Source organism: Artibeus jamaicensis, unplaced genomic scaffold (assembly GCF_021234435.1).
Source record: "Artibeus jamaicensis isolate MK-2021 breed Jamaican fruit bat unplaced genomic scaffold, CSHL_Jam_final scaffold_1964, whole genome shotgun sequence".
Taxonomy (NCBI): domain Eukaryota; kingdom Metazoa; phylum Chordata; class Mammalia; order Chiroptera; family Phyllostomidae; genus Artibeus; species Artibeus jamaicensis.
The window spans coordinates 37,477,498-37,504,033 of NW_026522030.1; the positions used below are offsets into that span (position 1 = coordinate 37,477,498).

General features: G+C 43.4%; 1 protein-coding gene across 2 annotated transcripts in view; it reads right to left on the reverse strand.

The window, feature by feature from the left end:
* The window catches only part of MAMDC2 (MAM domain containing 2), a 129,594-nt gene that overhangs the window by 86,152 nt on the left and 16,906 nt on the right, over positions 1–26,536 (reverse strand). The gene's annotated exons all lie outside the window — the stretch shown is intronic.

A 26,536-nucleotide genomic window follows, 5' to 3' on the forward strand; every position in this document is an offset into this window, starting at 1 on the left:
TATTAATCTACTCTATCCAAGAACTTTTACCCTGAGATCATGTATATCAGAATTCATTGAAACTCTGTAATTCATGCTACCATTTTGGGGGGTTTACCACATCCATCTACTAGAAAATTTTGGGAAGTTTTATTATCCATAAAACTTGGGAGTGGCTGTGTTGGTTAATCCAGTACATTTTTAAAAAACATACACAGATTATGTCAATATATCTAAAACTGGATGAAATATATTCATAATTAGTAAAAGAAAAATACGACCATGTGCCACCTAAAATAATCTCATGAGCCAGTGCGGTATGTATGCCACACTTTAAGAAACACTAACTTATTTGAAAGGTACTATTGTATTTTCAACATTTTATTTTCAAGACATGGGTACTGAGTTTCAGAGAGGGTGAAAAACTTGATCAGAGTTCAACCAATTTGCTGCAGAATTGCAACAAAAACCCAATTTCCTGGATTTCCGGCTCCACATCTCCATGAGCCAGTGTCCTAAAAACGTCTACAGCTGAAGCCTAAAGTAGAGCCCGGCTGGGAAACTGCAGGATTAACACTGTGATACCCTAAAGCAATCTTGTTCTGCCGCCATTGTTGTTATTCTAGGAAACCTGAAAAGCAGTCTTTCCCTCCCAGGACACTCCAGAGAAGGCACACCTGAGCTGACCTAGTTACTGTCCTGGCCTGGCATGTACAAGTGTATCCTGGTACAAACCGCCCAGGGGGACATGGGATGGAGAAGGGCAGAGCAATTGGGGGTTTTCAATGCTACATACTGTTTGAAAAGTTTTCTGGAAGTTATCTGACCTTAGTTCATCTTCTCCCAAACCAATGCTCTCAAATGTGTCAAGCCCTCTAGTGTATCATTAGCTGGACATTTCTACCAATTGCCTCTAAAAATATAGGGTATGCTTAAATTCTATGCTTATTAAAAAACATCAAGAAATCCCAATGGACTCCCTAACTGAGCAGTAATAAAATAAGAGTCCCTAACAGACAAGAGTCTGAGGCCCTGAGAAGAGTGCGGGCCGCTCTGCTGTGAGCCCTCTTGCCTCTGTTTCTAAGTAATAGCCTCAAATGCCTACAAAGAGTTGAGGATGTTGCTGTAGATGTGTGCAATTTTTAGCTTCCCAGCCTTCATTTCCTCACAATTTCAGTTAACAGCATCCTGGCTTTTCCCTGGGAAACTGCTCCTCCTTGTCAAGGAGAGCTGAGCCCAATCTCCCCTCCCTGGGGTGGCCAATTAACCCAGGCTTGACCAATCAGATCATTCAAACCCTTTGGCCACTGTGATTGATTCAGGGATGAGCACATGGTCCAACACAGGTGTATAGGCTCAATTATGAGAATTTTATTACAGGTATTGGGAAGAAGAAGCTTTCTCTCCATAGGAACTATCAGCTGTAAGAATGTGGGGTGACTCTAATGTGGACCCTGGCTTGTGGGGTCCACCACATTGTGGATGAGATATGAGAAATTCACATGGACTACCCTTTTCCTGTGAAGGAAAAGGGACGGCATGGTTTTTCTCTCAAGGACCATCATGTAATGTACTGAAAAAACCCCCCTGGCCTCAGCCATGACTGGCCTTTATTCTTTTTTCAGCACATTACCTGATGGTCCTCATTTACTATGCACAGAGTCCCTTTAGGTGGTTACATTTTACAGACAACAAAGGAGTTGATGCCACTAATAACATCACAGAAGAGGGATATTTGCAAATGAAAAGGGAAAAGTGGTCAAACGGGTTACACTCATCCTTGGAAGGTTTAGCTTGGATTTTAGGAAGTTACAGTAAGCACTTTCTGTCTCAATTCGGAGTGAGGGAGTTTTAGCAAAAGCAAGTCTCAAAGTGGCCTAGGTACATTGCAGGCCTGATCCCCCATCAGAGAACCTATCTGTGGGCATGGGTCCTGTGCATCAGACCCTGCTTTCCACTGGGAGCTGGGCCCAGGCCACACAGAATGGTCTCCTACATGCCTCCACCTGCTGGAGTCCAGAAGAAGTCCCCCTGAAAATGAAGCCAGCTTGACAGGAGCCAGAAGCAAGAGCTATGAAGAGGGGGAGGTTGAACCAGAGGGTAGTTTTAAGTACCCAGTTGCACCCGAAGCCAGGTGTCCCTAAACTTTTTATTTTAATTAGGTGATCAAGTTCTTCAATTTAAGCCAGTTTGAATTAGGGTATATTTTACCTGGGGACAAAAAAAGCCTTGTCAATATAGAAGTCAGAGTGAGTGTATAAATGTGTTGGTTATAATCATGAAGAAATAGGGAAAAGGAAAGAGTGGCAAATGTTGTAAACTGGACAATGGAAGGTGGCCAGAAGACTAGTGTCTTGCCTCAGCTCTGTTCCTTCTTAGCTGTGTGTCCTTGAACAGCGAGTTCACTTCCCCAAGCCTCGGTTTTCCCATCTGTAAAGCAAAGAAACTGAACAGAGCTCTGTGGAGCCCTGAAGTGCCTCAGAAGATGGGAGGGTAATGGGGATCCAGGTTCCCAGACTTCCTTCCTGTGGGACTCACTCTCTTTTATCTACATTATATGCCATTACCCCTTACAAGGTTTTGTTGGAAGAATGGATTCTGCTGCTAGGAAGGATTAGCTGATTCACTCCATTTCTGTTCATACTGAAGTCTAAATTGAGTTAAGGCTCAGCCGGAGCCAGTAAGAACACGGTGCCTCTGTGCTAGGAGTTGGTGAGAAGCCAAGGTCAAGAACTCAATCCCTGAAGAATTAGTTTGTTAGCCTTCCCCAGACATAAAAAAATGTCTGGGCATTGATCCGCATCCCTAATCTTGAGAACTGTCTTAGGGATGTGGGACATTGGTCATACAAGAAACCCGGGAAATGAAAGCAATGATTCCATGCAGTCGTTAGCTCTGCCTTGAATGACAATACAAACACCACTGGTAATACTCAAGGCAGGCAGTCTCTTCAGAGTAAGAGAACAGAGGGTGGTGTGCTCGGAGGTTTGTTTGTTTTTCTTTCTTAAGACAGTGTGATTATTATAGATGAAGCTGGGGGGGGGAACCCAGAGAACACTTGTTACACAGCCAATTGCCCAGTACCTGACGCTTATCCACAGTGCTCTAATGTGGATCTGCTTTTCCTTATAGAGACAACATACACATTGTACGGAAATTAGACAAGATGATAATTTTTATGAAAGTGCATAAAAACACTTTGTGGGAACATAAATTATTATGGTTGCATTAGAAAGATATAACTTCCAGGCAAGTTTTGACACCATACGTAAATTTGGAGTGTTCCGATTCTTTAAAAATATATCTTGAAAAGTATATTTTAGCACCAATTGCCAGAATGAATCATCTATTACTACAAAGACTGTGAATATGAATAAAGTCTGCGTAACAAATGTTTGTTCCAATAATAATATTGATCTTGCCAACAGTAGCTGAATAATTAAAGTCAATTAAAAATGAAAATTATTTTTATTTGTCATTCTAGTTGCTATATAATTAGAAGTTTTCTCATTACACTATTTTTTAACAGTATATAACAGGCAATCTATATTTATAAAACAAAATAATATGTATCTTGAGGTTGAATTGTTCTTATTGATGCACTTCTGAGTTCTATCACTTTGCTGACATGTGCCATAGATACACAAAACCCAGATGTGGGCCAGGGTAAGAGAGGAAAAGAGTTAAATAAGACTAGGCAGAGTCAAGAGGAGATGCAAACCAAGGGTCAGTTGAGGGCAATCTAAAAATGTATGACAAAACATCTCAGAATTTGGAAGCAAGTACCGGTCAGGAAGAACGCAAGTTGCGAAAAACAGATGGTTTCAAGTTTAGATAAATTCAGGAGGGTGAGGCTCAAAACAGGCAGAAACATATGTCAACACAGGGACAGAAGTTTCACATCTCCTAGATGACAGGGAGTTTCAGACAGCACCTTGGATAGCTCCCTGGGCAAGAGGTGTTTTGACAAAGCTGAGATCCAAAGGTTTCTATCCTTTAAACCCAGGCTTTCCACTTGATACTACATGATGGAATGAACTTGGTCCCTGGAGCCTACAGGAACCAACTGCAATATTCCACTGGGAGGGGGGTCTCACTTAAAGCCCTTGGAATATTGGGTGATGGTGGTGGGAGGTGAAAGGGGAGAGAGTACTGTCCTCCCATATGTTGGATAATTTGGTTTCCAAAAGCTGATCCTTCCTAACTTGGCAACAGAAGTTCATCCCAAGACCAACATTGCTATGAATGACAAGGGACCCTGAGGTGCAGTTTAATGTGTTAATGGTCACCTTTGATTCATATTGTCCTTTTTGGTACCTATATTCGTAAATTAGAGGAAGTGACATATGCTGTATTATATATTTAATAGATGTAATAAAGACCTACATTAAAACAAGTTTTCCTTTCCCATTATACAACTTTAGATATAGTTCATGGTAATAAAAATCCCTGGGTGTGACTTTCATACAGGCATCTGTTGTCAGCCTTTATTCCCCTCTGACTAAGGACTATTAACTATTAATAGTGGAGCAAGGTTTGCTTCATTTGACCCTTTACTGGTAGAACCAAGAGTTTCTTGGGTTCAGAGATAAGCAATGTCATTTATCTCAAAGTTCTTTGGCTGCATTTGCCTTATCCTGCCAGTGAATTGTAAGAATAATTGGAAAAGCACTCATTCCAAATGGCTGAATTGCTAAGCGAAAACACGACATTTAGATTATTAATCACGTAAATAGGAAACTTGTATAGATTGCCCAATGAAAGAAATCAGGCAGAAAAAAGAAAATAAACAACTTGTACACGAGTAATGGTGGGTGGTAACAAAGAAGCGAGAGACTGGGGACATCTGTCCAATGAGTGACTGTGACTGTGGGGAGAACAAGACTTGATGATGTGGTGCCAGCTCTGAGTTCAACAATTTTTAATGAGTGTGTTTTTGTACTCAGGCACTATTCTAAGGCTCTGGAGATACACTATCAACAAAACGGATATTCACAACATTATTGATTCATTTTCTGGTGATAGTAAATCAAGTCACCATGACTGAGAACTGTCAAGATATAACATAAGGAGGTGGCAAACAGGGTGGAGATGTCGGTGGCAAACAGGCAGTGGAGGGATATGAAGCACCTGGGAAAGAGAGTTAGGGGTCCTAAGCCTCCCACCTCATAAAAACCAGCCCCACAGTATACAAGTTGAGAGTGTGCCAGAAAAAGGGAAGAGGGTTCCTGCTGGTATTTTGAAGCCCTGGAGGACTAGACATTTCTGGAGGAAAACTCAGGTGACACCCCGTTGGGTTTTTTGAGATCACAGAATTATAACATTAGAAGAGCCTTGAGAAGTTATTGAGTCTAACCCTTTCAACTCTTCTTAAGTCTCTCAGCTAATTAGTGCAAAAGTCAGAACATGCTCGTTGTTACTGGAATGAAAGCAGATTGTTTCTCTGTGCGACTTCCACGTTTTTTATTTTGTTTTGTTTTTTAATCCTCACCTGAGGATATGTTCAACTGATTTTTTTTTTTGAGAGAGAGAGACAAAGAGAGAAACATCAATTGGTTGCCTCCCATACATGCCCAAACTGGGGACTAAATCTGTAGTATGTTCCCTGACAGGAGACCAAACCCAAAACCTAGGTATGTGCCTGGGAATCGAACCTGCAACCTTTTGGTGTACAGGACAGAGCTCCAACCAAATAAGCCACCCAGCCAGGGTGACTTCCATGTTTTAACTGTGTCTGGTTCAAAGAATCTCCTTAATAACTGAATCCACATTAACAAATATAAACTCGAGAGACTTTGGGCAGTTGTCCCAGATGTTTTCTCAGGCCCTCAAGAGGTCAGGCTATAGCTTGTGATGAGGGGTGTAAGAAAGATGGAATCATGGGTAAGGAGGGAAAGAAGAGTACAACCCAGGAAATGGAATGCAAAGCCTTACCTGGAGCTTACTGGCTTATGTCAGTAAGTATCATTCTCGTCTTCAGGTGCAGCTCCCCCTGGCCTGGTGAATGTTACTGCTCTTTAATAGAATAGCCTGTCATTGATGACCAATCCCACAGACTTGCTCTAGCTCAGGAGACACATTATGTCCGTGCAAGAAAGTGTCACAGATACAGAGCCCTTTGCTGTCTCGTTTATAGAACCAGTGACAACGAAACACTGAACCGTGAACTGTTGTCCAGAAATTCAGTCCAAAACCAATATAACTCTATAAAGCGAAAATTAGAGAGTCTCTTAGATATACACTCTGAGATGAAAATTTTGAAATGCATTCTTTACTGCCAAATCATCAATGGTACGACAGGAATATAAAAAGGGGAGGACAACGGTGGACAAACCACTCATTGGTGTCTGAAAATGGCTCTTCTTCTTGGGAAAAGACAATCCCAGACATGGCTCACTCCCACAGTTTTGCAAGCTTGGTCATGTTGACTCTTTGTATTCTGGTTTTACTCATAAAATAAAATGCCCTATGTTTCTTTTTCATTAGTTCAGTCCTTGGTGGGAGATACGAGGGAGCTAAGATAAGCCTGCTTTGAAATTTCACTGATGATAGTTAGTGTCCCCTAGAATATTCCTATGGTACATTTTTAAAAATATATATATTTTGACATTTTCAACATTCCTCTGGTAGAGAGTGGTTGGAATTTATCAGAAAGCTCTGACTTGCAGGTGGCACTGTATTAAGAGCCAAGAGTGAACCAGATAGAGGAAATTGCTTCTTAAGCTTGAAAGAAGAAGGAATTGAGTCTCTTCAAAGAAAAGTAACTTCTGTGGTTGGCACTCTTTCTAACTGGCCCTCAGACAGTAATCATGCCAGAGAGAGACCCACCCCTGGGCTCAAGCCACTTGTTGCAGGCTCTTTACATGGGAGGCTACAAAAGCCCTTGACTTGCCTTTCAGATAAAGAGAAGCCCAGCCACCAACTTGAATTCTTAGTTAAAAAGATAGGCTAAGATGTTTGTCTGAAAAATGTTTAGCCACTGTTAATATAATGAGAATGGCTTGCGCAACATCAGTATAATCTGGCAGCCAAGGGGAATGGACTGGAATGCACATGTGTGAACAATGACAACTTCACTGTAGTAGTCAGTGGGGGCGGTAGATGCTGCTGAGTGAGCATGTGTGGCCATTGCATTAAAAATGGCTGGGTGAGCAGAGCAACAAATCTGCAACAAATTTTGTGTTAAGCTTGAACATCTCTCTGCAGAAACTACTCAGATAATTCAGAAGGCCACAACTATGAGCAACTGGTGATTGGCTGCTTTATCATGACAACATGCCCACTCATGCATCATGTCTCATGCAGAGATTTTTGGTGAAACATCAAATCACCCAGGTGACTCAGCCCCCCTATAGCCCAGATTTGGCACCCTGTGACTTCTGCCTTTTCCCAAAAGTAAAATCACTTTGGAAAGGGAAGAGATTTCAGACCATCAATGAGATTCAGGAAAATATGATGGGGCAGATGATGGCAACTAGGAGAACTGTGTAAAGTCCCAAGGTGCCTACTCTGAAGGGGACTGGGGTGTCATTGTCCTAGGTATAATGTTTCTTGGATCTTGTATCTTCCTCAATAAATGTCTCTATTTTTCATATTACATGGCTGGATATCTTCTGGACAGACTTCATATACAAAGAAAAAAATGCATTCTGATCTTTTTTGAGGTTAAAAAATAACACTTCAAATCAGAAACAAATGAGGCAAAAGAGTAAAAAGCCCAGTGACATTAGATGAGAAAACATACTTTTCATCATCTTTTCTAATGTGTAAATTACAGACTAATGTTAATGGAAAAATTACAATAGATTGAGGCTGGGCTATTGCAGACAGGTTTTTCAAGAATTTTTTACCTAATGAACTTTGCATTCTGGAGCAAATAGCAATTCTTAATTCATTGCATTTTGTATAGAGCTGCTACCTACACTATTTTACTTGACCTTTGCAACTGTCATTTGAAGTTGCTATTATTACTCCCTGTTGTATCTTAACACCTTCCGGCCTGTATTAAGAAGCAAGATGAAAAGTCCTATAACCATTGATTCTTCCCTTTGCATTTTCCCCACCCCTTACACCTAAACCACACTCATCTCACACACCTCACCAGAGCTGGGGCGGTCTGTTACTTCCTGGCAGGGTATCATTTCTTTTGCCTGGAAACGAGATAGTCACAGGCATAGTTGGCGATAGGCAAGTTAGGTGAATCAAATTTAGTTAGTCAACTGACTTAGATATTCCTGGGAGAAAGTGTTACCCTCTAAATATCTACCCCATCCCCCACCTCAAAAAAAAGATGGTCTTTTGAAGCTTGTTTCTCTCAGTGGATTGGGTTTAGGGCAAGCTCAGATGATGACTATGGGACCTCCGATTTGCTGAGTCTGTCCACAAGCTTCTACAAACTTCAGAGGACTGGCTGAAATCTTAGAGGCCACAAGGAACTCAGGAGGACTAAGGACTAGTAATAAAGTTTCATTGTTTTTGAAGAGCTTTTGACTCGTTCCCCAATTATATTTTCGTTGATTGATCTGTGGAAAAGTGTGGCGTGTATACATATGCAAAAATCATATTACCTGCCAACTCCCAACATGAAAAGATGAAGTTTTGTATCTACTGTTCTGAATATTCTTTGATGCATAGAAGCCTGGCAGAAGGAACTGTGAAAATAAGGTATAACAAACAAACTCATGCCCATGTGAGGGGCAGGAAAGGACAGTCCTTCTCAGCTCATCAATCACAATGACACACAAAATGTCTGACTGGGCTTCTCCACTCACTGCTTTTGTCTCTCCTTCCTGCCTCCAGAAAGGAAAGTTTTTGTGGCTTTTCATTGTTCTCAGGCCCAAGATAAACATTGTCAAGAATGGTTTGAGCATCTATCACTAGAGTAAACAGCATTACCTCATTCCCTTGGTCTCCTCCTACTCCCAAACTCAGTCTTGCACCTGGGCTGTCTCCTCCCAGTGTCTCCCCAATTCCTCTTCTACGGATCACACAAATACCCAACAAGCCCTCTTCAGCAAGACTCTTAAAACGTGGTGCACTTCAGCCCTGTGTAAATCCATCCGGCTCAAAAAGCACTGACCGATGAGCTACACTCTGCCAACCATAATACAAACACGTATAAGGAGGCCCAGCCCAGTGAGCTAATGGTCTCATGCAGGAGTACCAGGTCCCAGGCAAGCCCAGCATCGGGGAACCCAATCACACCAGCAACCCCAAATCTCCTCCTTTGATACAAAGTAAAAAATGTTCTCACCACCTGTGTTCCAGGTACATACTTAAAGAGAATTTTTAAAATTAGGTGTTTCCACACTTATTTTTCACAAAATAGGAACTAGACCCATCTTGGAATTAGAACTTTCCTGACTGTTTGGAAACTTTGCAACAGTTTCCATTCCTCGACATTCAGTTTGCCTTTGGCCACGAGACAGCTTAGGAAGTGCTGTTGGCTGCCAAGGCACACAGATTGGCAGTGACACTCGGAAACCTAGGAAACTGACCACGTAAACAAATAATACTCCCAGAGGCTCACGCCACCAAGCCAACCACCCCTGCAAGCCCTGCAATCACAGGGCAAGGTACTTTTCTATTCTTGTTTTCTTAAGAAAGGGTTTAAAAATGTGCGTGTGTGTGTATTTAAACCACCTGTCATGTGAAGGAAAATGAACCTAACTGAGAAGAACTTTAAAAAGACAGTGAAGGTCAAGATTAACCATATAAAAAAATCATAAAGCCAAGCAAGAACCTTTACTTTAGTTCCTTTCTCTTAAAAACAGAGGAAAAAGTAAAGTAGCCAGTGATGGGGAAATTCAATATTAAATAGAATATTGGCTCGTAGGCAACTATTAAGGAAGAATGACTTGAAAATATGTCAAATGCTTGGGTATGTATGTACAAATACGTGTGGGTATATATATGCAGTCACAGCATGCGAAAGGCATATCTGTGTTTTTATAAACTATAAACATAATAATTTATGTTTCTACACACCTGCAGAAATTGTGGAAGGGTGCATGCAGTGAAACGCACGGTCACACTGGTTACCTCAAGGAGGTGGGATAGGAAGGCTTAATTAGTAATTTATACATGACCGTGTTACTTGAATTGTCATAAAAGCATGAATATTTTGGTCACTTAACATAATCAATAGTGTAGTGAAGCCAAAACAGAAGACTAGAAAAATACTCTGTCCTACAAAATGGGTGATTAATTTTAAATATTTCAACATATACAAAGTAAATAAGACTCATATTTAGTGACAATACTTGGAATTACATGACATTTCACCACCAGGAAGCTCTGTTTGCAAGCAAACTTTCATCAATTTTAATCTAACACAGCTGCACACGTTTCCCACTCAGCCAGAAAAGAGCAGGTGTGTTTTGCTTGCGTTGGTGGTAGGCTGAAGGTGCACCGGCCAAAGGACTCCCTCAAGTTCACACAGGGTGGTGGACCCATGGGCGGTCCTCTGACTCTCACCCTAGAGCCCATTCGCCCGTCCATGCTGCAGCTCTGGCTGGTGAAGGGAGGGTATATGATGACATGTGGGAATAAAGAGGAAACCATCTTCCTGTCGAAAACCCAGAAGCGGCAACTGAATGTTCAGTTTAGGAGCAATTAGTCAAGTGCTCATAAATAACATGTGAAGGCTGACCAGAGAACAAAACCCCTTGGCTTTGATTCATAACCACCGCCCCCCACCCCGCACCCCATCAGACCACCCACATTGTATGCTGAAGGACCATGTGCGCTCATCAACAAAACAATCAGATCTGAAGTTCTAGGGCTGTTTAGATTCATGGCCCTGTGCTGGGTGGCTCAGTCAGTAAAACAGGAGAGTCATTAATGTCATTCTTACAGTAGCTTGTAACATGTTATGACTTTGTTCCTCGGATAAGCCCTTTGGAGAGCTTCTGTGTCCCAGTATCACCAAATCATCTCAGCTCCATGAGTTGATACATAACAGTCTATGCCAGGAGAACTCCCTCTTTCAGGAGTTCTGTAAACAATGGAGGGCGAATGGACCAGCAGTCACCTGGCTGGCATTTCAGGGCTTCTCCTTAGGATTCAGGAAACGCATGGTTTGTTATTAATGGGCATGCATCAGAAGTGGAGAGATGGTGACCAAGCTCCACTACTCGACCACAAAGCACACCAGCCAAGTGGAGGCTGGAGTGGAGACTAATCCTGGAAGACGGCTCCCTCTGTGCTAACCCTGGACGTGGTGGATTCCCAGACGGACAGTCTCGGGGGCAAAGATCAACTGGATCTGGAAGCCTGAAGCAGGCTGAGCTTGCTCTAGGTCACCCACCCTCCCCACATCCTAGGGAGATAGAAGTTCTAAGGAAAGGAGGACAGGAACCATCTCTTAAAAATTCTGGAGCTGTCTGTCTTAGACCTAGAGATGTGAGTGTGTGGGGGCTGGGGATGAGCACTGTTGTTGGCAGGACCTAGCAGGTTGCATGGTGGGAGGCTCATCTACACACTGCTTCTTAATCAGCAACATCAAAAGTATTAGAAGGGACGCCCTGGTTGGTGTAGCTCAGTGCATTGAGTGCAGGCCTGGGAACCAAGCAACCACAGTTCCATTCTCAGTCAGGGCACATGCCTGGGTTGCAGGCCAGCTCCCAGCAGGGGACACACAAGAGGCAACCATACATTGATATTTCTCTCCCTCTCTCCTTCCCTTCCCCTCTAAAGATAAATAAATAAAATCTTTTAAAAAAAGTATTAGAAGGGAGATGATTTGAAAAACAGCAATAAAGGGACTAAGAAAAAACCTGAACATTCTAGAAGAGAGACAGGGAGTAACAAAATTAGGTGGATCTTGGGTTAGCAGGAATACACAGAATGAATGGTGTTTGCTTTTGCAAAGCTACCTTAGGTGTCTGTACTGAATTCAAGACTGCTTTGTAACAATGAATTCGCCTCTAATTGTCATAATCCCACAAACTGTGCTCTACAGCTGAGGACTTTTCTATTTTCTGGTAAAAATTAGCAGCAGTTGGGTTTTAGGTGTATAACGTCCCTGAAATTAATTAATCAACTTCAAGTTTACAGAAACACACACACATACAAAGTTTTCTTACTTGTGAATACCAGGTGCTGTTGACATGAGAAATTTCCAGACCTGCAGAGAATTTATATGAGTTTATTTGAGCCAAACAGATGTCAATGGCTGGGAAGCAGAATCTCAATGGACTGAAAACATGCTCCAGAGAACGGCAGTTTTATAGCTTTTTTTTTACATTCAAATCAAAGGAGGAGACATCAGGGGGATTTCACGAAGCTCACTGGTGGTAGATTAGAGGTGGGAGAAAGCAAAGAGGGTAAAGTCTCCGAGGGACACACACTTCTTTTCCATCGGTGGGTATGGAATGGCTAACAGTTTGCATGTACAACACACGGGTTTTTCAGGGAACAAGGTGACAGGGACGAGATCTGTGGTCCTATGCTCTGGTGGGAGAGTGTGTCCTGAAGGGTCTGGAAAAGGAGATGACCCTGACAGTCTGCAAGTATGTTAACTTAGATGCAAACAGGCAATGGACAGGCTCACTTAAGGTAGAGGGTGACCTTTGTCAGGGAAGCTACAGGCCTACAACCTGACTGCCTGCTCTGACCTGCTTTTAGTTAGGAATTCTTATGTTCCGAGCAGCCTACGTGGTTACTTTTGGTCTCTGAGTTTGTAGGGCCCTCTATGCAGGCCCCCCCCCAGCTTAGGGGGACCCCTTTTTCATCCACAGTGTAGAGGTGTGAGTTAACATCTTCTGTTGTTTGGGCAATGCTTTCATAACAGCCTGCCTCTCTAGGGACTGAATCCCTTGTTTGGTTCTTGCAAATGGACACAGTCAGAAAACAGCTTAGCACTGGTACCTCTGGTTCACCGAACCCAGTAAGGACATGTAGATGGCCCACATCTCTCAGAACATCTGAAGGGGAGGCAAGGACCAGTTATATTTATTCTATAAAATGGACATTCAATGCACACAGCACAGCACTAATATGACATTATTGTCATCTTAAGTTGACATAATGACAGAGGTTGGAAATCACAATTCATGACTCTCATTCCAGGCATGGGGAGACACCCTGTCCAAATGGTAGCTGCTAGAGTTTAAATGTGGATATTTACATTTTAGTTAGTTGATCATCTATGAAGTTAGAGCAAATAAAGTGCCAAGGTCAGACCTGCAGGGACAGAGAAGGGGGGTTTTCCCTCTACCGTCCACGTGCAACCCCTTATTCTTGGACATGGTCCACTTCTACTCCTTCAATGTCACATAAAGGGTCCTACAAATGCTGCGTCAAGCCCTACCACCCCACAACTGGGGACCATACCAACTATGACAGAATTCAGAATAAATGATCCCAGGACAAAAACACAGAAGTCCTAAAATTGTTATTATGCTAACAGATCAACTATTCAATTGACTTCCTGATGCCAGAGTATTTTTTAATTCTTATTTTTTAAGTAAAGAAAAGTAAATTGACCAGACATTTGGGGTTCTCTTTTCTAACTCAGGAGAATTCCTCTGTCTGCCTTCCCGGGCTTTCACGGCCTTATATGACAATCTCCGAGGGAACACTCCGGCTGATTTTGCACCAACAAACCCCTGCGCTGACTCTGAACCTTGACACCTCGTTTAATGGGGAAGGCTGAAGGGACTATTTTTAGAGAACAATCTGTTGCTGAAACTCCCTCATGTTTCCACTTAAGAGTGTAAACATTCTCTTAGGCGCCAAAGAAACCACCCTACCAGGAGAGAGATCCAAATTCAAGAGGAGGGTGGCATCACACCGAGCCAGAGGACGAGCACAGTCATCCAAACACCTCCACAGACTGCGTCCCACATCCAGGGGCTCAGTCCAGGACTGAGGCAGTGACCTTTCCAGTTGGAATGATGAAAAGTTAATGCAGTCTCTGAACCACTCTGCATGCAAGAGCTAGGTCTGCTGTTTCCAAAGAGACGTGATGGGATGTTTTTCCATGCCACAGAATTGGTGAACAGGACCCACAGCCTAGGAAGGCCCTAAGTACCTCAATAATACTAAAGACAGCTACCTGGGAGCCTTCACCAACCCAGGGCTTCCTCAGAGGGGCCAGAGCTGACTCTACCGCCCCCGCCCTCCCAGGCAGCCCTGCCAGTCAGTCAGAATCCATGCCAGGGTACAACCCGTGGCCCATGATGACTGTGAATACAGCCCAACACAAAATCGTAAATTTATTTAGAACATTATGAGATTTTTTTGTGATTGTGTGTCACAGTGTATTTAATATGTGGTCCAAGACAACTCTTCTTCCAGCGTGCCACAGAGACACCAAAGTTTGGACACTCTGTGAGAGAGTCCTTTTGGGGAGCATGTGGTTCTGGGTAAGAGGTGGTCCTCTTGCCTGTATTATGCACACTGTTAGTGCCCTGCTTTCATCGCTGCCCACATGTCCTGGAGATTTCCCTCTATCAGTTCTTAGCGGTCTCCTTGTTCTTTGCGACGTACTGAAGCGTGCCCCCGTGAGGACGGCCTCCGCCTGCTCTCCACTGTTGGATGCCTGGGCTGCTTCCGACGTTTTGCCGTTCTCAACAATCCCACCATGAATATAATCTTGTGTGTGTGCCATTCCATACATGTGTAGGTCTGTCTGTCGGATAAATTTCCGGAAGTGGGACTGCTGTATCCCAGAACCAACGCACCTGCAACCTTGGCAGGTGCTGCCAGACTCCCATTCACTGGGTCATAACCTTTTGCTTTCCTGCCATAAGTGCATTAAAGTGAGTATCCACTTCCTCACAACTTCTCACACAACAGTCAGCTGAGGAAGTTCACTGTACCTTAAAACCTTGGAGCAACATTTCTCACTCAAGTTCCTAAGACCACCTGGAAGAATTTGTTTAAAATGAAGGTTCTGGTGATCCACCCTCAGATATTCAGATTCGGTAGCCTGGCTTAGAGCTGCACTGTGAACAAATATCTTAGACATTCTAGTACAGGTGATCCCAGGACCCAACTCTTTAAGACACTGTCTCAAAGAACTAGAACCACACATGGTGCTTTTTGCAGGCTGAGCTGCAGAGATGGTGCCAGGCAGGGATCCTGGACTCCAAATCCAGGCGACCCAGGTTTGAATCCTGGCTTCACCACTTGCGAGATGTGTGTTCTGGAGCAAGTGACTTCCTGTCTGTATGTTGCTGTTTCATCTGTCAGCTGCGGCTGACAGCACCATTGCTTTTAGGATCAAACAAGCTAAAAGTTGTAAACACTTTCAATAATGCCTAGTCCCTGGTAATTATTTTTAAAGTGTTCTCTTCGTGGCAGAAACTGCTAGCTATCGACCCCAATACGCATGGGCTCCATCTTGCATGGTAACAGCACCCCTGCCTTGGGGCTGAGCACAGCCACTGAGAATGAAGACTGTATTTATCAGTCTCTTTGCGTCCGGCCAGCGAGACATGGTAGGACTGACCACGTAATTTGTGGGGCTTGAGGAAAAATAAAATGCAGAACCTGTCATTGAAATACCAGCAACTAAACCAGCAACGAGCACTACACCCAAAGTGAAGAGGCGTGTGGGGCTGGCCTGAGGCACGCCCACAGGGCCACGCCCAGAGCCACGCCCACAGAGCCACAGCAGCGTGCGTGCGTGTGACGTGCAACTTTTGGGAGATACCCTTAAAAATGTTGTTTTCCTTCCATTTGCCTGCCTGAAACACATGAATAATGGCTGGAGTACTGGCCACTATTTGAAACCATGAGGTAAGAGCCACGCCTGGAGATGGCAAAGTGAGCTGGAAGCAGCCTGGAGCCCCAACAACATCCTGCCCCTTAAAGCTCTCGGGACCGGGGTTCTTACTCTGGGGTGCAGGCTGCTTTCAGAAGTTCATGACATTGAAGACAAACTGTTGTGTGTCTGAATGTTTTGCTGGGAGAACATCCATGGGTTTCATCACATTCTCAGAGGGGCCCATGACCCTACGAGTTGAAGGACGGAGCTTCAAGCAGCTGCAGACAGAGTTCTCTTTGGCTGTTTACATGCTGAAGTCATAACAAGCACTAACCAGAGCAATGTGAGAAGTAGAAGCAAACAACATGGAGAAGGCACGAACAGGACTGCAATGATGAAAGAAGGGGCCCTGGCCAGGCCAGGACAGACATTCTAACCACTCCATTCCCAGCACTGTCTAGGTGAGATGAGATTCATGCTTTACACCAGGAAAATAAGGGACCTATACACGGTCACAATTCAGAAGCTGCTAGGACTCTGTATATAATTCACATTATTCAACAGCTGTGGCACACCGTCTACAAATCACTGCAGAGTCCTGGTTCTTTCTAACTTGTCTCTTCCACAGTCTTGGCCAAAGGCCAGGGTTCAAGGATCCCTCAGTAGCTTCAGGGGAGGTATCTGAGCTGCAGAGATCATCCTGAATTGGGGAGCCATCCTGGCACTGGGCAAATCAGTTGTCCACTCACACAGAATTTTCTGTTGCCTGGATGGGAGCCTTCCCTTTGGGATGAATCAGCCCTTATACCAGCTCTTGGTTTTACTTTGGTTTTAAACCAACTCAGACACTTTATTACAAATATTCAGTGCTCGTCAGGTACAAGATGTACAAGTACTACAAATTAAAACAAACTTGGCAGGTCAGAAGTAAAAGCCTTCTCCCTTTTAAACCACTTGTTTGCAGATACTTAAGCTTGGAAATGCAAGCTTTACTCTTTTGCAGACTATTATTCATTTTCTTACACAAATTCTGTTGCACCTTAAAGAGAAGTAATAAAACTATTCTTCACCTTTCTTCTCGACCTTAATTTACACCTTTATCTCAGACATTTTTTAATGTGGCAGAGATCGAGATAACATCTGTTAACCCTCTGGTATTTCAAAAGTCGGGGAAGGCAAGTATTTACAGAGACAGTCTAGATGTTAAGAACCCAGAGTGCCCAGATTCAAATCCAGTTGAATATCACTTGCAAAAGTCACTATAATTTTTCACTGTGCCTCAATTTCCTCATCTGTAAAGTGGGACTAATAATAGTGCCGATATCTAGCTCACAGATTTGTTGTGAGAACTGGATGAGGTGTGGATATAGAAAATGTTTGATGAGTATGAAGCTACCATTATTATTCTAGCATGTATGGTACACTTCTAAAATTAAGAGAATTTATAATCGACTTGGGAAGAGAATAGAATTCAGAGTGGTCTTATTGCACACTCACCCTGAGGACAGGGGCCTCCGCTAGAACCAGATGTTTACTCTTGGGAACGTGGGCTCTACACAGGCAGGTCCCACAATGGTGGGAACAGTATAGTTATGAACCACATTTCCTGAGACTGGGTTTTAATGTGGATGGTGCTGCTGGGCAGGAAAACTTGATACCATGTTCTTTACAGGAGAATTAAAAGCAAGATAAACTGGGTGAGGGTCAGCAACTTTTATCCTCTTGAACTAACCAAAACACTAAAGACTTCCTAATAATAAATTATTCTTAAATTATTATCAGTCATAATATTGATGGTACCTACTTATTGGGCAATTAATCTTTAATAAACTCTATGAGGAGTTCTGAAAATAGTCGACAAGAGAGATCTTTTCAATATTCCATATTTTCATTTTTAATCCAGTCTCCCAATGTACCTCCTTTAAACCGTGAAGTTCACTCTGTAAGGCATTCTCAGGAACTTTTGTGCATTAAAGTAAAATGTCAATCCATTTTGGTCCCTTCCTTCAGGCTCTCTGTTCATTTCTTTATAACCCGTCTTATCCAAGCCCAGGTGCTCCCTCTCTGCTCTGCAAGTCATTAGTTTCTTTAATATCATCACTTTGATTTCTTTCTAGAATTGCTGACTCCTGATTCTCTCTCCATGAGTCACTCCACAAGTAGAAATTCATTCAACCAGAGCTAAAGCAAAAACTACCGAAAGGCTGTACACTGCAAATTCTTCATTATTTTATTACTATAAAAATAACAATACCTTAAGTGTGTGTAGAATGTTAAGGTTTACAAAATACCTTCAATCTCCACTGTCTCCATTTCTCTCACAATAACCCTGGGAGGTGCGTAAGGTATATGACAATTCAGCTCAGAGGAATTAAACAAGCAGGTGTTTTGATCTGAGGAAATTTGAGGGTCATAAAAAGAACATTTTCACCCAAACCCTAGACTTATGACTCATATTAGGTTCCTTTGTTAACTAGTTCTACTTGAATGGAAAGGAAAATAGAGTAACCTCCTAATTCCTGAACCCTGGGAGGTAGCATGGCTTCAATCAGGCAATTCTCCAGTTCGTGAAAATAAACTACGCCATATGAGGTAAATCGAGTACTCCTTTCAAGTCCTCCTTCACTCACAGTTAGTCCCCTTTCCAAGGAAAAACGGCTCATGAAGTGCATGCTAGAACATTCACTATTAACCCAACATAGCCCAAGTCAACGCTGTCGAAGCCGGCACCACTAAGGTCTTTCTACCCCGGGGGACAAGTGATCTCCTTCTGCCCTTCTGAAAAGTACAGTTTGTTGAAGGATTTCACTAGGCCCTTTTTTATTTCCTGGAGTTTTATAGATTTCTAGACTTGGGATGTTGGGCATTAAGAAGTTACTAGAAATGACCACTGATATTCAAATATTTAATTGGTCATGATTTTTTAAACACCTTGCAAATAGCAATTACTATTTATTGAAATATTTTGTTAATTTATATTACATATTAAATCTTAGAATATTTACCTTAAAAATAGGGGAGAACAATTCAGTGTAGAAATGGCAGAAGAATATATTCTGCTAAAATAGGAAAATATGAAATGGGATATGACAGTGAGTGCATTAGTCCAGATTCTACTGCAAAATATGCATATAGAGAAGGTAAAGAGTAGTCTGCACTTTGAATGTAAGTTACTCAGGTTCTGGGCCACAGGACCACGTGATTTATGAAATCTGTTGTTAAAAGGTCTTCTTGTCTCTCAAATGAATCAAATATTTAATCAATAAAAAGGCACTGAACATCTACTATATACTCAGCTCTGTCCTTTGAGTGACACAAGACCCAGACACTGCTCAGCGCGGCTACATATTCTGCACTAGCCATGTGCGACAACACCTGGTGCTCCCCTCCCCACCTCTGCCCTCACTTATTCCAAAGGACTAATTAAGATTAAGAGAAAGAAACCACTCTCCAGAAAAGAGGGCAGCTCTGCAAATTGGTGATAACGACTAGGCCATTTTTATTTAACAGTGGAGCCTTTCAAAGTCCATAAGCCCATGTAGGTTTATTCTTTCCTCTCTCTTTTCCACATGCCTGCAGTGGTAATGGTCCAGTCCTACTCTTCCATGGGATGAGACTAGATTTGGCTTCTCTCCTCCCAAGGAGCAGCTAGGAGCATGTTCACTATGCGAATGTATGTTTCTCAGGAACCTCAAGAAATTAAGGGGTCCCTAGACAAGGCAGGATCTGGGTATCGGTGGACCTCCCAAATAGTATGCCCTCTTTAAACAATGCACAATGAAAACACAATCTACCAGCAGCCGTCACTCATCCCACACTATGTCCAAAGTTCAGCTTGTCCCTTTTAGAACCAGCTCCCCTAGGAGGGATATCAGAGCAGGCTCTGGGCTTTGAAAGGCACATTAAGACTGTTATTCTTACTTGAAGAAAATGTTAAAAGGAATAAATACTTTTTTAGCCAAGATCATGCTGACATGAAAATGATGTCCTAGGAAACGAGGGGAGAGCAACCAAAAGAATAAATGTTTCTGGCTGAAATTGTTCTCCAACTTTTCCTGTGACTCTACGGGAACAAGGAGTTCCAGAAAGCAGTAGAGTTCCTTTCCAGGTGCTGTCGCGTGGACCAGGGCTAACGCTAAATACTCACAATTATCTTCAAAAAGCTCCTCATCTCAGGAGTTGGAAACTTTCACGGTCTTCTCCTTTGAAACTAAACTTTGGATTTTATTTAGCCTCTGCTAGCTAACAGGGAGCAAAGTAGCTTTCGATTTAAAACGGGCCAGGTATCCTAATCTAAACAATCAGAGGCTATGCAAATTCACAGTTTGCTTCTGGCCCCATCATCAATGACATGTTTACAAAGACAAGCCCTGGCTATTTGACCCTCAAGAGCATTGAGGACCCTGAGGCCACATTAGCATACATTAGTCAAGAAAGCAGGCTGCGGTAATAGCTGCCCAGGAAAGCTGTGCTATAATTGGAAAATCACATTAAAAATGCCTGTGGGTCTAATTCAGTAATTATAACTTTAACTTGACCAGTAAAATAACAACTATGGTAACAGAAAGGAGAAGAAGAAAACTTCACAGGAACAGCAAGAATAAATATTTTTCCAGTGTGCTTGGAAAAAAAATGCCACAAATGAGTTGGATGAAACGTAAGTGAAAAAGAAAAAAGGAAGATAATTTCCAAGAGACTCATAGCCAAAGGCTGAACCTTGGATTTATTGTGCTTAAGTTTATCCGTCTTTCTCTCTCACACACAGTCCTTCCATCATGCCCCACCCCTTTCCAAGCAATCACCAAATCCTATCTAATCTGTCTACAGAGGTCTCTAGAAGGCGTCCAGATCCCCATAATACTTGTAAACAGATTCAGCTAGAGCCCAGGTGCTGACCCTGGGACTCTGGCTCAGATGTGTATTTTTCCCTCCACTGCCCTGCTCTGTGTCGCAGGGGCTCCGTTTCCTAGGCGGGGTTCAGACAATGGGAGGTGCCAGAGGAAGGAGCGTGGAGAGTTGGAGGGAGGGAGAAGCTTGAATATTTCTCCGTCTCTCTCTGCCTTAAGTAATGTCACCTGCAGGTCTCCAGCATGGCTCCAGGGCTCCAGGGCAATCCTTGCTTCTGCCTGTGTCCTTGGCACCTGGGCTCCAGCATGACATTTGCCCTTGTCCCTCCAGCCTGGAGGTAGAAGCAGTTTCCTGGGCTGCCTCAATATACCCACTCTGGCACCTCAATTCTTCCATTACTTATAAACCTATACACTGTCTCCGCTAAATCCCCTTGCTGGGTTGAACACTGACAAATACAGTCCATTAAAACTGGACTCTGCACATCTTACGGCTGGACCCCCTAATCCATCCTAAATGTTGAGACAGGATTAACTTTCCTGAAGGGTACATCTAAACATGCACGTTCCTGTTCTAGCAACTTGAATTACTTTCCATTACCCATTCCAGTACATTCTAAAACTTCAGGCATTCAAGGGTTACTTTCATGGTTTTTCACAAATCTTTATACCCACTGTATTATTATTTACTTTTTCTTTAACAAATTTCCTGCCCTGGCTGGTGTGGCTCAGTGGATTGAGCCCTGGCCTGTGAACCAAATTTCACAGGGTTGCAGGTTTGATTCCCAGTCAAGGCACATGTCTGGGTTGCTGACCAGGTCAGGTCCCCTGTCGAGGGCACATGAGAGGCAACCACACATTGATGTTTCCCTTTCTCCCTGCTGCTATCTAAGATAAATAAAATCTTTTAAAAAAGACCAAGTTTCCTTACTAAAGTTTTAATTAATTCAACACACTTTAAAATATATAGCACCATTTTATGTTAAAATATCCACGATTAAGGTCTTGCTACGTTAAATAGAGATTTTTCTAACACATATTAAAATAAATACATACCTCTAAAAACTGGTGGTTAATGTATTATCTAAAATGTGCAGAGAGAAAGAAGGAGCTACTACCCTTTGCAACAACATAGATGGAACTAGAAAGCATTATGCTGAATGAAATAAGCCAGGTGTTGAAAGACAAATACCACATGATCTCACCTTTAACAGGAAGCTAAACAACAAAACAAACAAGCAAGCAGAATAAAAACCAAGACACTGAAATAGAGAACAAGGGGACAGTGACCAGAGGGAAGAGGGGAGGGAATTTTAGGGGAAAAAGGGGGAGGGATTTGGAGGAACAAATAGGAAGGACACAGGGATGAGAATTAAGGGGGTGGAAATGGGAGGGAGGTGGGAAGCACGGGGTGGGGGGAGGGTCTGGGATGGGAGAAATAGACAGAAAACTGTACTTAAAAAATAACTAAATAAAAAATTTTAAAAAATGTGTGCCGTGTCACTAGTAGCCAACTTGGGGGAACTCTGTTCTCCTGAATCAAGAGCACACCCGCGCCTGCTCCTTCACACACCCATAGAAGCGCGGCCCCCATGGAGGTAGGTGTTCAGCCTCACCTCAGCTCTTTGCCGCTTAGACCCTAGGAATGCAACACAGCCTAGGGGTTTCAAGTGTGGACTCGTGAGTGGCATTGAGTTCAACTCTTGCCTCAGACACTTACTGGCTGGGTCCCCTTGAAGAATTTATTCAACCTGTCTGTGCCCCACTTAGCCCGTCCATACGGTGGCACCAATAATACCTATCCTATAGAGTTGCTATGATAATTACCTGAAGAAATACCGTTAACACCTTCAGGACAGTGTTTAATATGCAATAAGCACTCAGTATGTGTTCACTATGGTCATTCTCCCACTTTGACCTTTGATCCAATCACATTGGACCATTTTTTTTCTTGGAAAAAAACTGCAAACCATCTTTGTGCCTTCACCTGGCACCTGGCTTGTCTTCCCTAACTTTCGGAACCCTGCCCATTGATTGTAGCCAGCTGTAAATTTTACCTCTTTAAGAAACCTCTTCTCCTGCCTTCCCTTTCCTAATAAATCTCCTCCACCCTTTGGACATTGTGAGATCTCTGCATCTTTCCTGTTATGCACATCACATTCTGTCCTGGGATTTGGATGTTTACCTCCTGTTCCCTATTGGCTTGTAATCTTCGGAGGGAAAGATCCCTGTCTCCGTGCAAACCCTGCCCGGCCAAGCTCCCCACCCCCACCGAAGGGACACACCACAAATGCTGCTTCCCTGGCCCCCCGGCTCCAGGCAGTGCCAGGAACGCTGGCTCTCGATGCAGCAGCGTCAGGAACGTGCCTGCACATTCATAAAATGGCCCTTTGCCTAACTCACAAGTCAACTAAAATAAATATTTTCCTTATGTTTATAGCCTCATACTTTCAAGATGCCAAACTGTCAAGCGTAACTCAGCTCTGAATTCTCTTTCTAAGTCTTATAACAGCTCACCATTGTACAGTGCTTTCCAGTTTATAATGTGCATCTACTCAATCAATTCCTGTGAGCCTCACAGCATTCTTTGTGGGAACTCTCTGCATTTTGCAGATGCAGAAAATAAGACTTAGGATAAATGCCTGTGGAAGACCACATGGCTCGGCACATTCAGACTGCAGAAGGGGCCGTACATGATGATAGGTTGAGATCTGGTTCTCTGATCCAGCTTGTTGGTGAGAAGCTGTTGCCATGGTGATAGCATACCGGTGAGCTATGAAGGCAGGCTTGTCTAGTAGAGCCACCAAGAGTCTGAGAGTGTAAGAGGTTAGTTCCTCATAAATGGCCTCATTCTCTTAAGTTATCCAAAAGAGCTGCATCTCCCACTTGACTCTTCTACTTGCTTCACTTTCCAAACTGAAAACGCCTATCTTTAGATAATAAACTCACGTAAAGACCACGCCAGCCAACAACAAGCCTCTAGAACCACCTGAGCATCTCACCAGATCAAACCCCTCTGAATCTGGGGCTCTTGCTCTATGCACACTGGCTGGGGCGAGGGGCATGGGCAGCTTGTTTCTAAAGCCTGCAAGGTGGTCGCACTGCCACAGGAAGTGGCCGTTGGTGGCTGCCTGGAAATCTGCTGGAGGCCGATTCTGAGCGAGAAGGAAGGAGCAACATGGATGAGGGATGCGGGTTGGTTTTCTGACTTTATCAGTAGCGTCTTGTACAGTATCTTAAAAAATGACTTAATCAGTGAAGCTGACTCCACTGGACAGGTGTGGCGTCAGATCAGAAGCAGTCAGAAAGATAGCACACCTTTACTTCAAGCCACCTGGGACCACACTTCTCATTCAATTGGGTACATTTGGGGGATGAGGGAAAGGCTAAAAAACTCTAAAAATGATACAGCTAAAAGTTTCCTGCATGCGTTCCGGCCTGTGTCTATAACTCTACTTTCCCCAGCCTTTGATTTCTTCCACTTTCCCGTCCATAGAAATGAAGGGATTGTGAAGATGATCATCAACATCCCTCCTCTGGACCAGTCTGTGACTTTAAACATTTCAAAAGCAGTAAACAAACAAAAGGCAATGCATACAAGTAAATAAATTGGACCCTGGTGGGGTTTTTTTTTCCATGAAACAGACAATACCAAAGACTTTGGTTTAATTCTGTGCCAGAGAATGAAATCATTTTCAATCTGCTCAACAGTGGAAGGGCATTGGCATATTTGTGCTCCCAGGATAAGTATTCACACATGACTTCATGGAGAGGTCAGGAAACTGAGCTCCCCTGGCCAAAGGAACACTGCTCAAAACTGCTCTTCTCTTGCCAGAAATCACCAACAAACTTCATGTCGCTAAATTCAGTGGTTTGTCTCTATCTTTATCTAAAACTGTGTTCAACACAGACGGACACTCCCACCTGAAAACACTCTGTTCCTGTGGCGTCTAAAGCACCCCTCTGCCTTGCTGTGCCTTCCACCCACCTGGCCCTCTCATCCCAGTTCCCCTACTTGGAACCTGCTCTTCCTCCACTCAGACTCCTGGAAAGAAGGTACAGGCTTGGTCCCCAACCTCTTTCTCTTCTTTATCTGCACTAACTCCCAAGCTGATCATCCATTCCTGGGCAATCAATACTAGTTGCCTGCTGGTAATCCCCAAATTTCTCTCTCACCCGGACATCTACTTGAACTCCCGACGCCCATACCATGCTGTTTACGGGACATTTGCATCTGAAGCTCTATCAAGGGCCTCAAATGGAACACGGCAAATCAGCGCTCTGGATTTCCCCTGTCCCCACAATGGCGTCACTCCCTCCCATTCTTCTCCATCCCTCTAAATGGCACCACTATATCCATCATTCGCTCAAGCTGATTGCCTAGAAATCACTCTTGACTCTCCTTACGTCCCACACCCATTGCACCAATAAGTCCTGTTGGCTTACCTGCAACATAGCTCAAATCCATTTACGCCACAGCCTGTACCAGAATCAAAACCACAATTATCTCTTGTCTGCATTACTGCAAAGGACTGTTTCCCAACTTCCATCCTTACTCACTCTTCTACTATTTTTTTTAATGAGGAATTTATTAGCATGTCTTTTTGGAGATTTTTATACCTTAGATCTGAAAACAAATTTCACACAATAGTTGATTTGAAATTTATTTCCTACAAAGCAGCAGGGTGATCCTTATGAAATAAAATTCATACTTAAATCTCAATGGCTGCCCATTTTAACTACATTAAAATCCAAATTTCTCATCATGGCCTGAACATCTCCCCAAGAGCTGGTCCTGCCTACCTTCCGACCTCTCCCCTTACCTCACTGTGCTCTGGCCACACTGACCTTCTTCCTGTTCCTCCTTCACATGCGGTTCACCCCTACCACAGGGCCTTTGCACTGCTGATCGTCTGCATGGAATACTCTCCACACTCCCTGGCTGGTGAACAGCTCCTCCTCCTCACTATATTCTCAGTTCAGAGTCAGCTCTTCCACCATTAACTGCAGCAGGTAGTCCCATCCTTCTTCCTCCCCCATCACCCTCTTCATTTTATTCATAATGTACCTGAATTAATTTCATCTCTTTATGTGTCCATTGCCAAAATTCCATACCAAACTGCTAGCTCCTCAAGGGCAAAGTACCTCTGTCTCCTGGGTTCCCAGGCAAAAGCACTAGCCCTCCTACTCCCAGACACAGGGTGAACTTCAAAAAACAAAAGTCAGATCAGGTCATTCCTTCCTCAAAACTACCAGACGCTTCCTATCTCTCTCAGAAAAAAAGTCTTAAGTCCTCCCCTTGGCCAGCACTAGCTGACACCTCCTGGCCCCCAGGCTCCCCTGTGACCTTGTGCCCTAGCACATGCCCTCTCTCACTCATACAGCCACACTGGCTCCCTCCCCATTACCTAAACACACCACATGCTACACTCATTCTCTCTCTCTCTCTCTCATCCCAGCCTCTGGCCAGCATTTCCTCCCCAAGATTCTTTTCCTGCCCACCTGAGCCAAAACAGCACCCTCTCATCCTGTTCTCTCTCTCCTCTACCTGCCATGCTATACTGTTGTGTGTCACATCCTTTATTTTAGGCTCCCCCCCCAACACACATGCTCCATGTGAGATGGACTATTATTCTGTCCACTGTTGAATGCCTGGCATATATAGGTCCCCAGTAGATATTTGTTGAATGAATGAATGAATGATCTGTTCTTGCTGAAATCTGTTAAGTCTTTCTAGATTGGGCCTGTCTGGGTAGATTATACTTACATAATATAAAGATTTATTCTGATGGAAACTGCTCATTCTTTTTGACAGTCTGGGCCCATGGCAACAACACCTGTGAGCCAGTGAAGAAGGCCACACCTGTAGGGAAGAAGATTCCTTGGCCAAGGCCCTTGTTGCCACAGCACCGAGGGTGCCTCTTTTCCCTTGAATTTCAGTTTGTAGTCAGTCTGACCATTTGTAGAGTTGAAGCTTGTCTTTAACACTCTAATT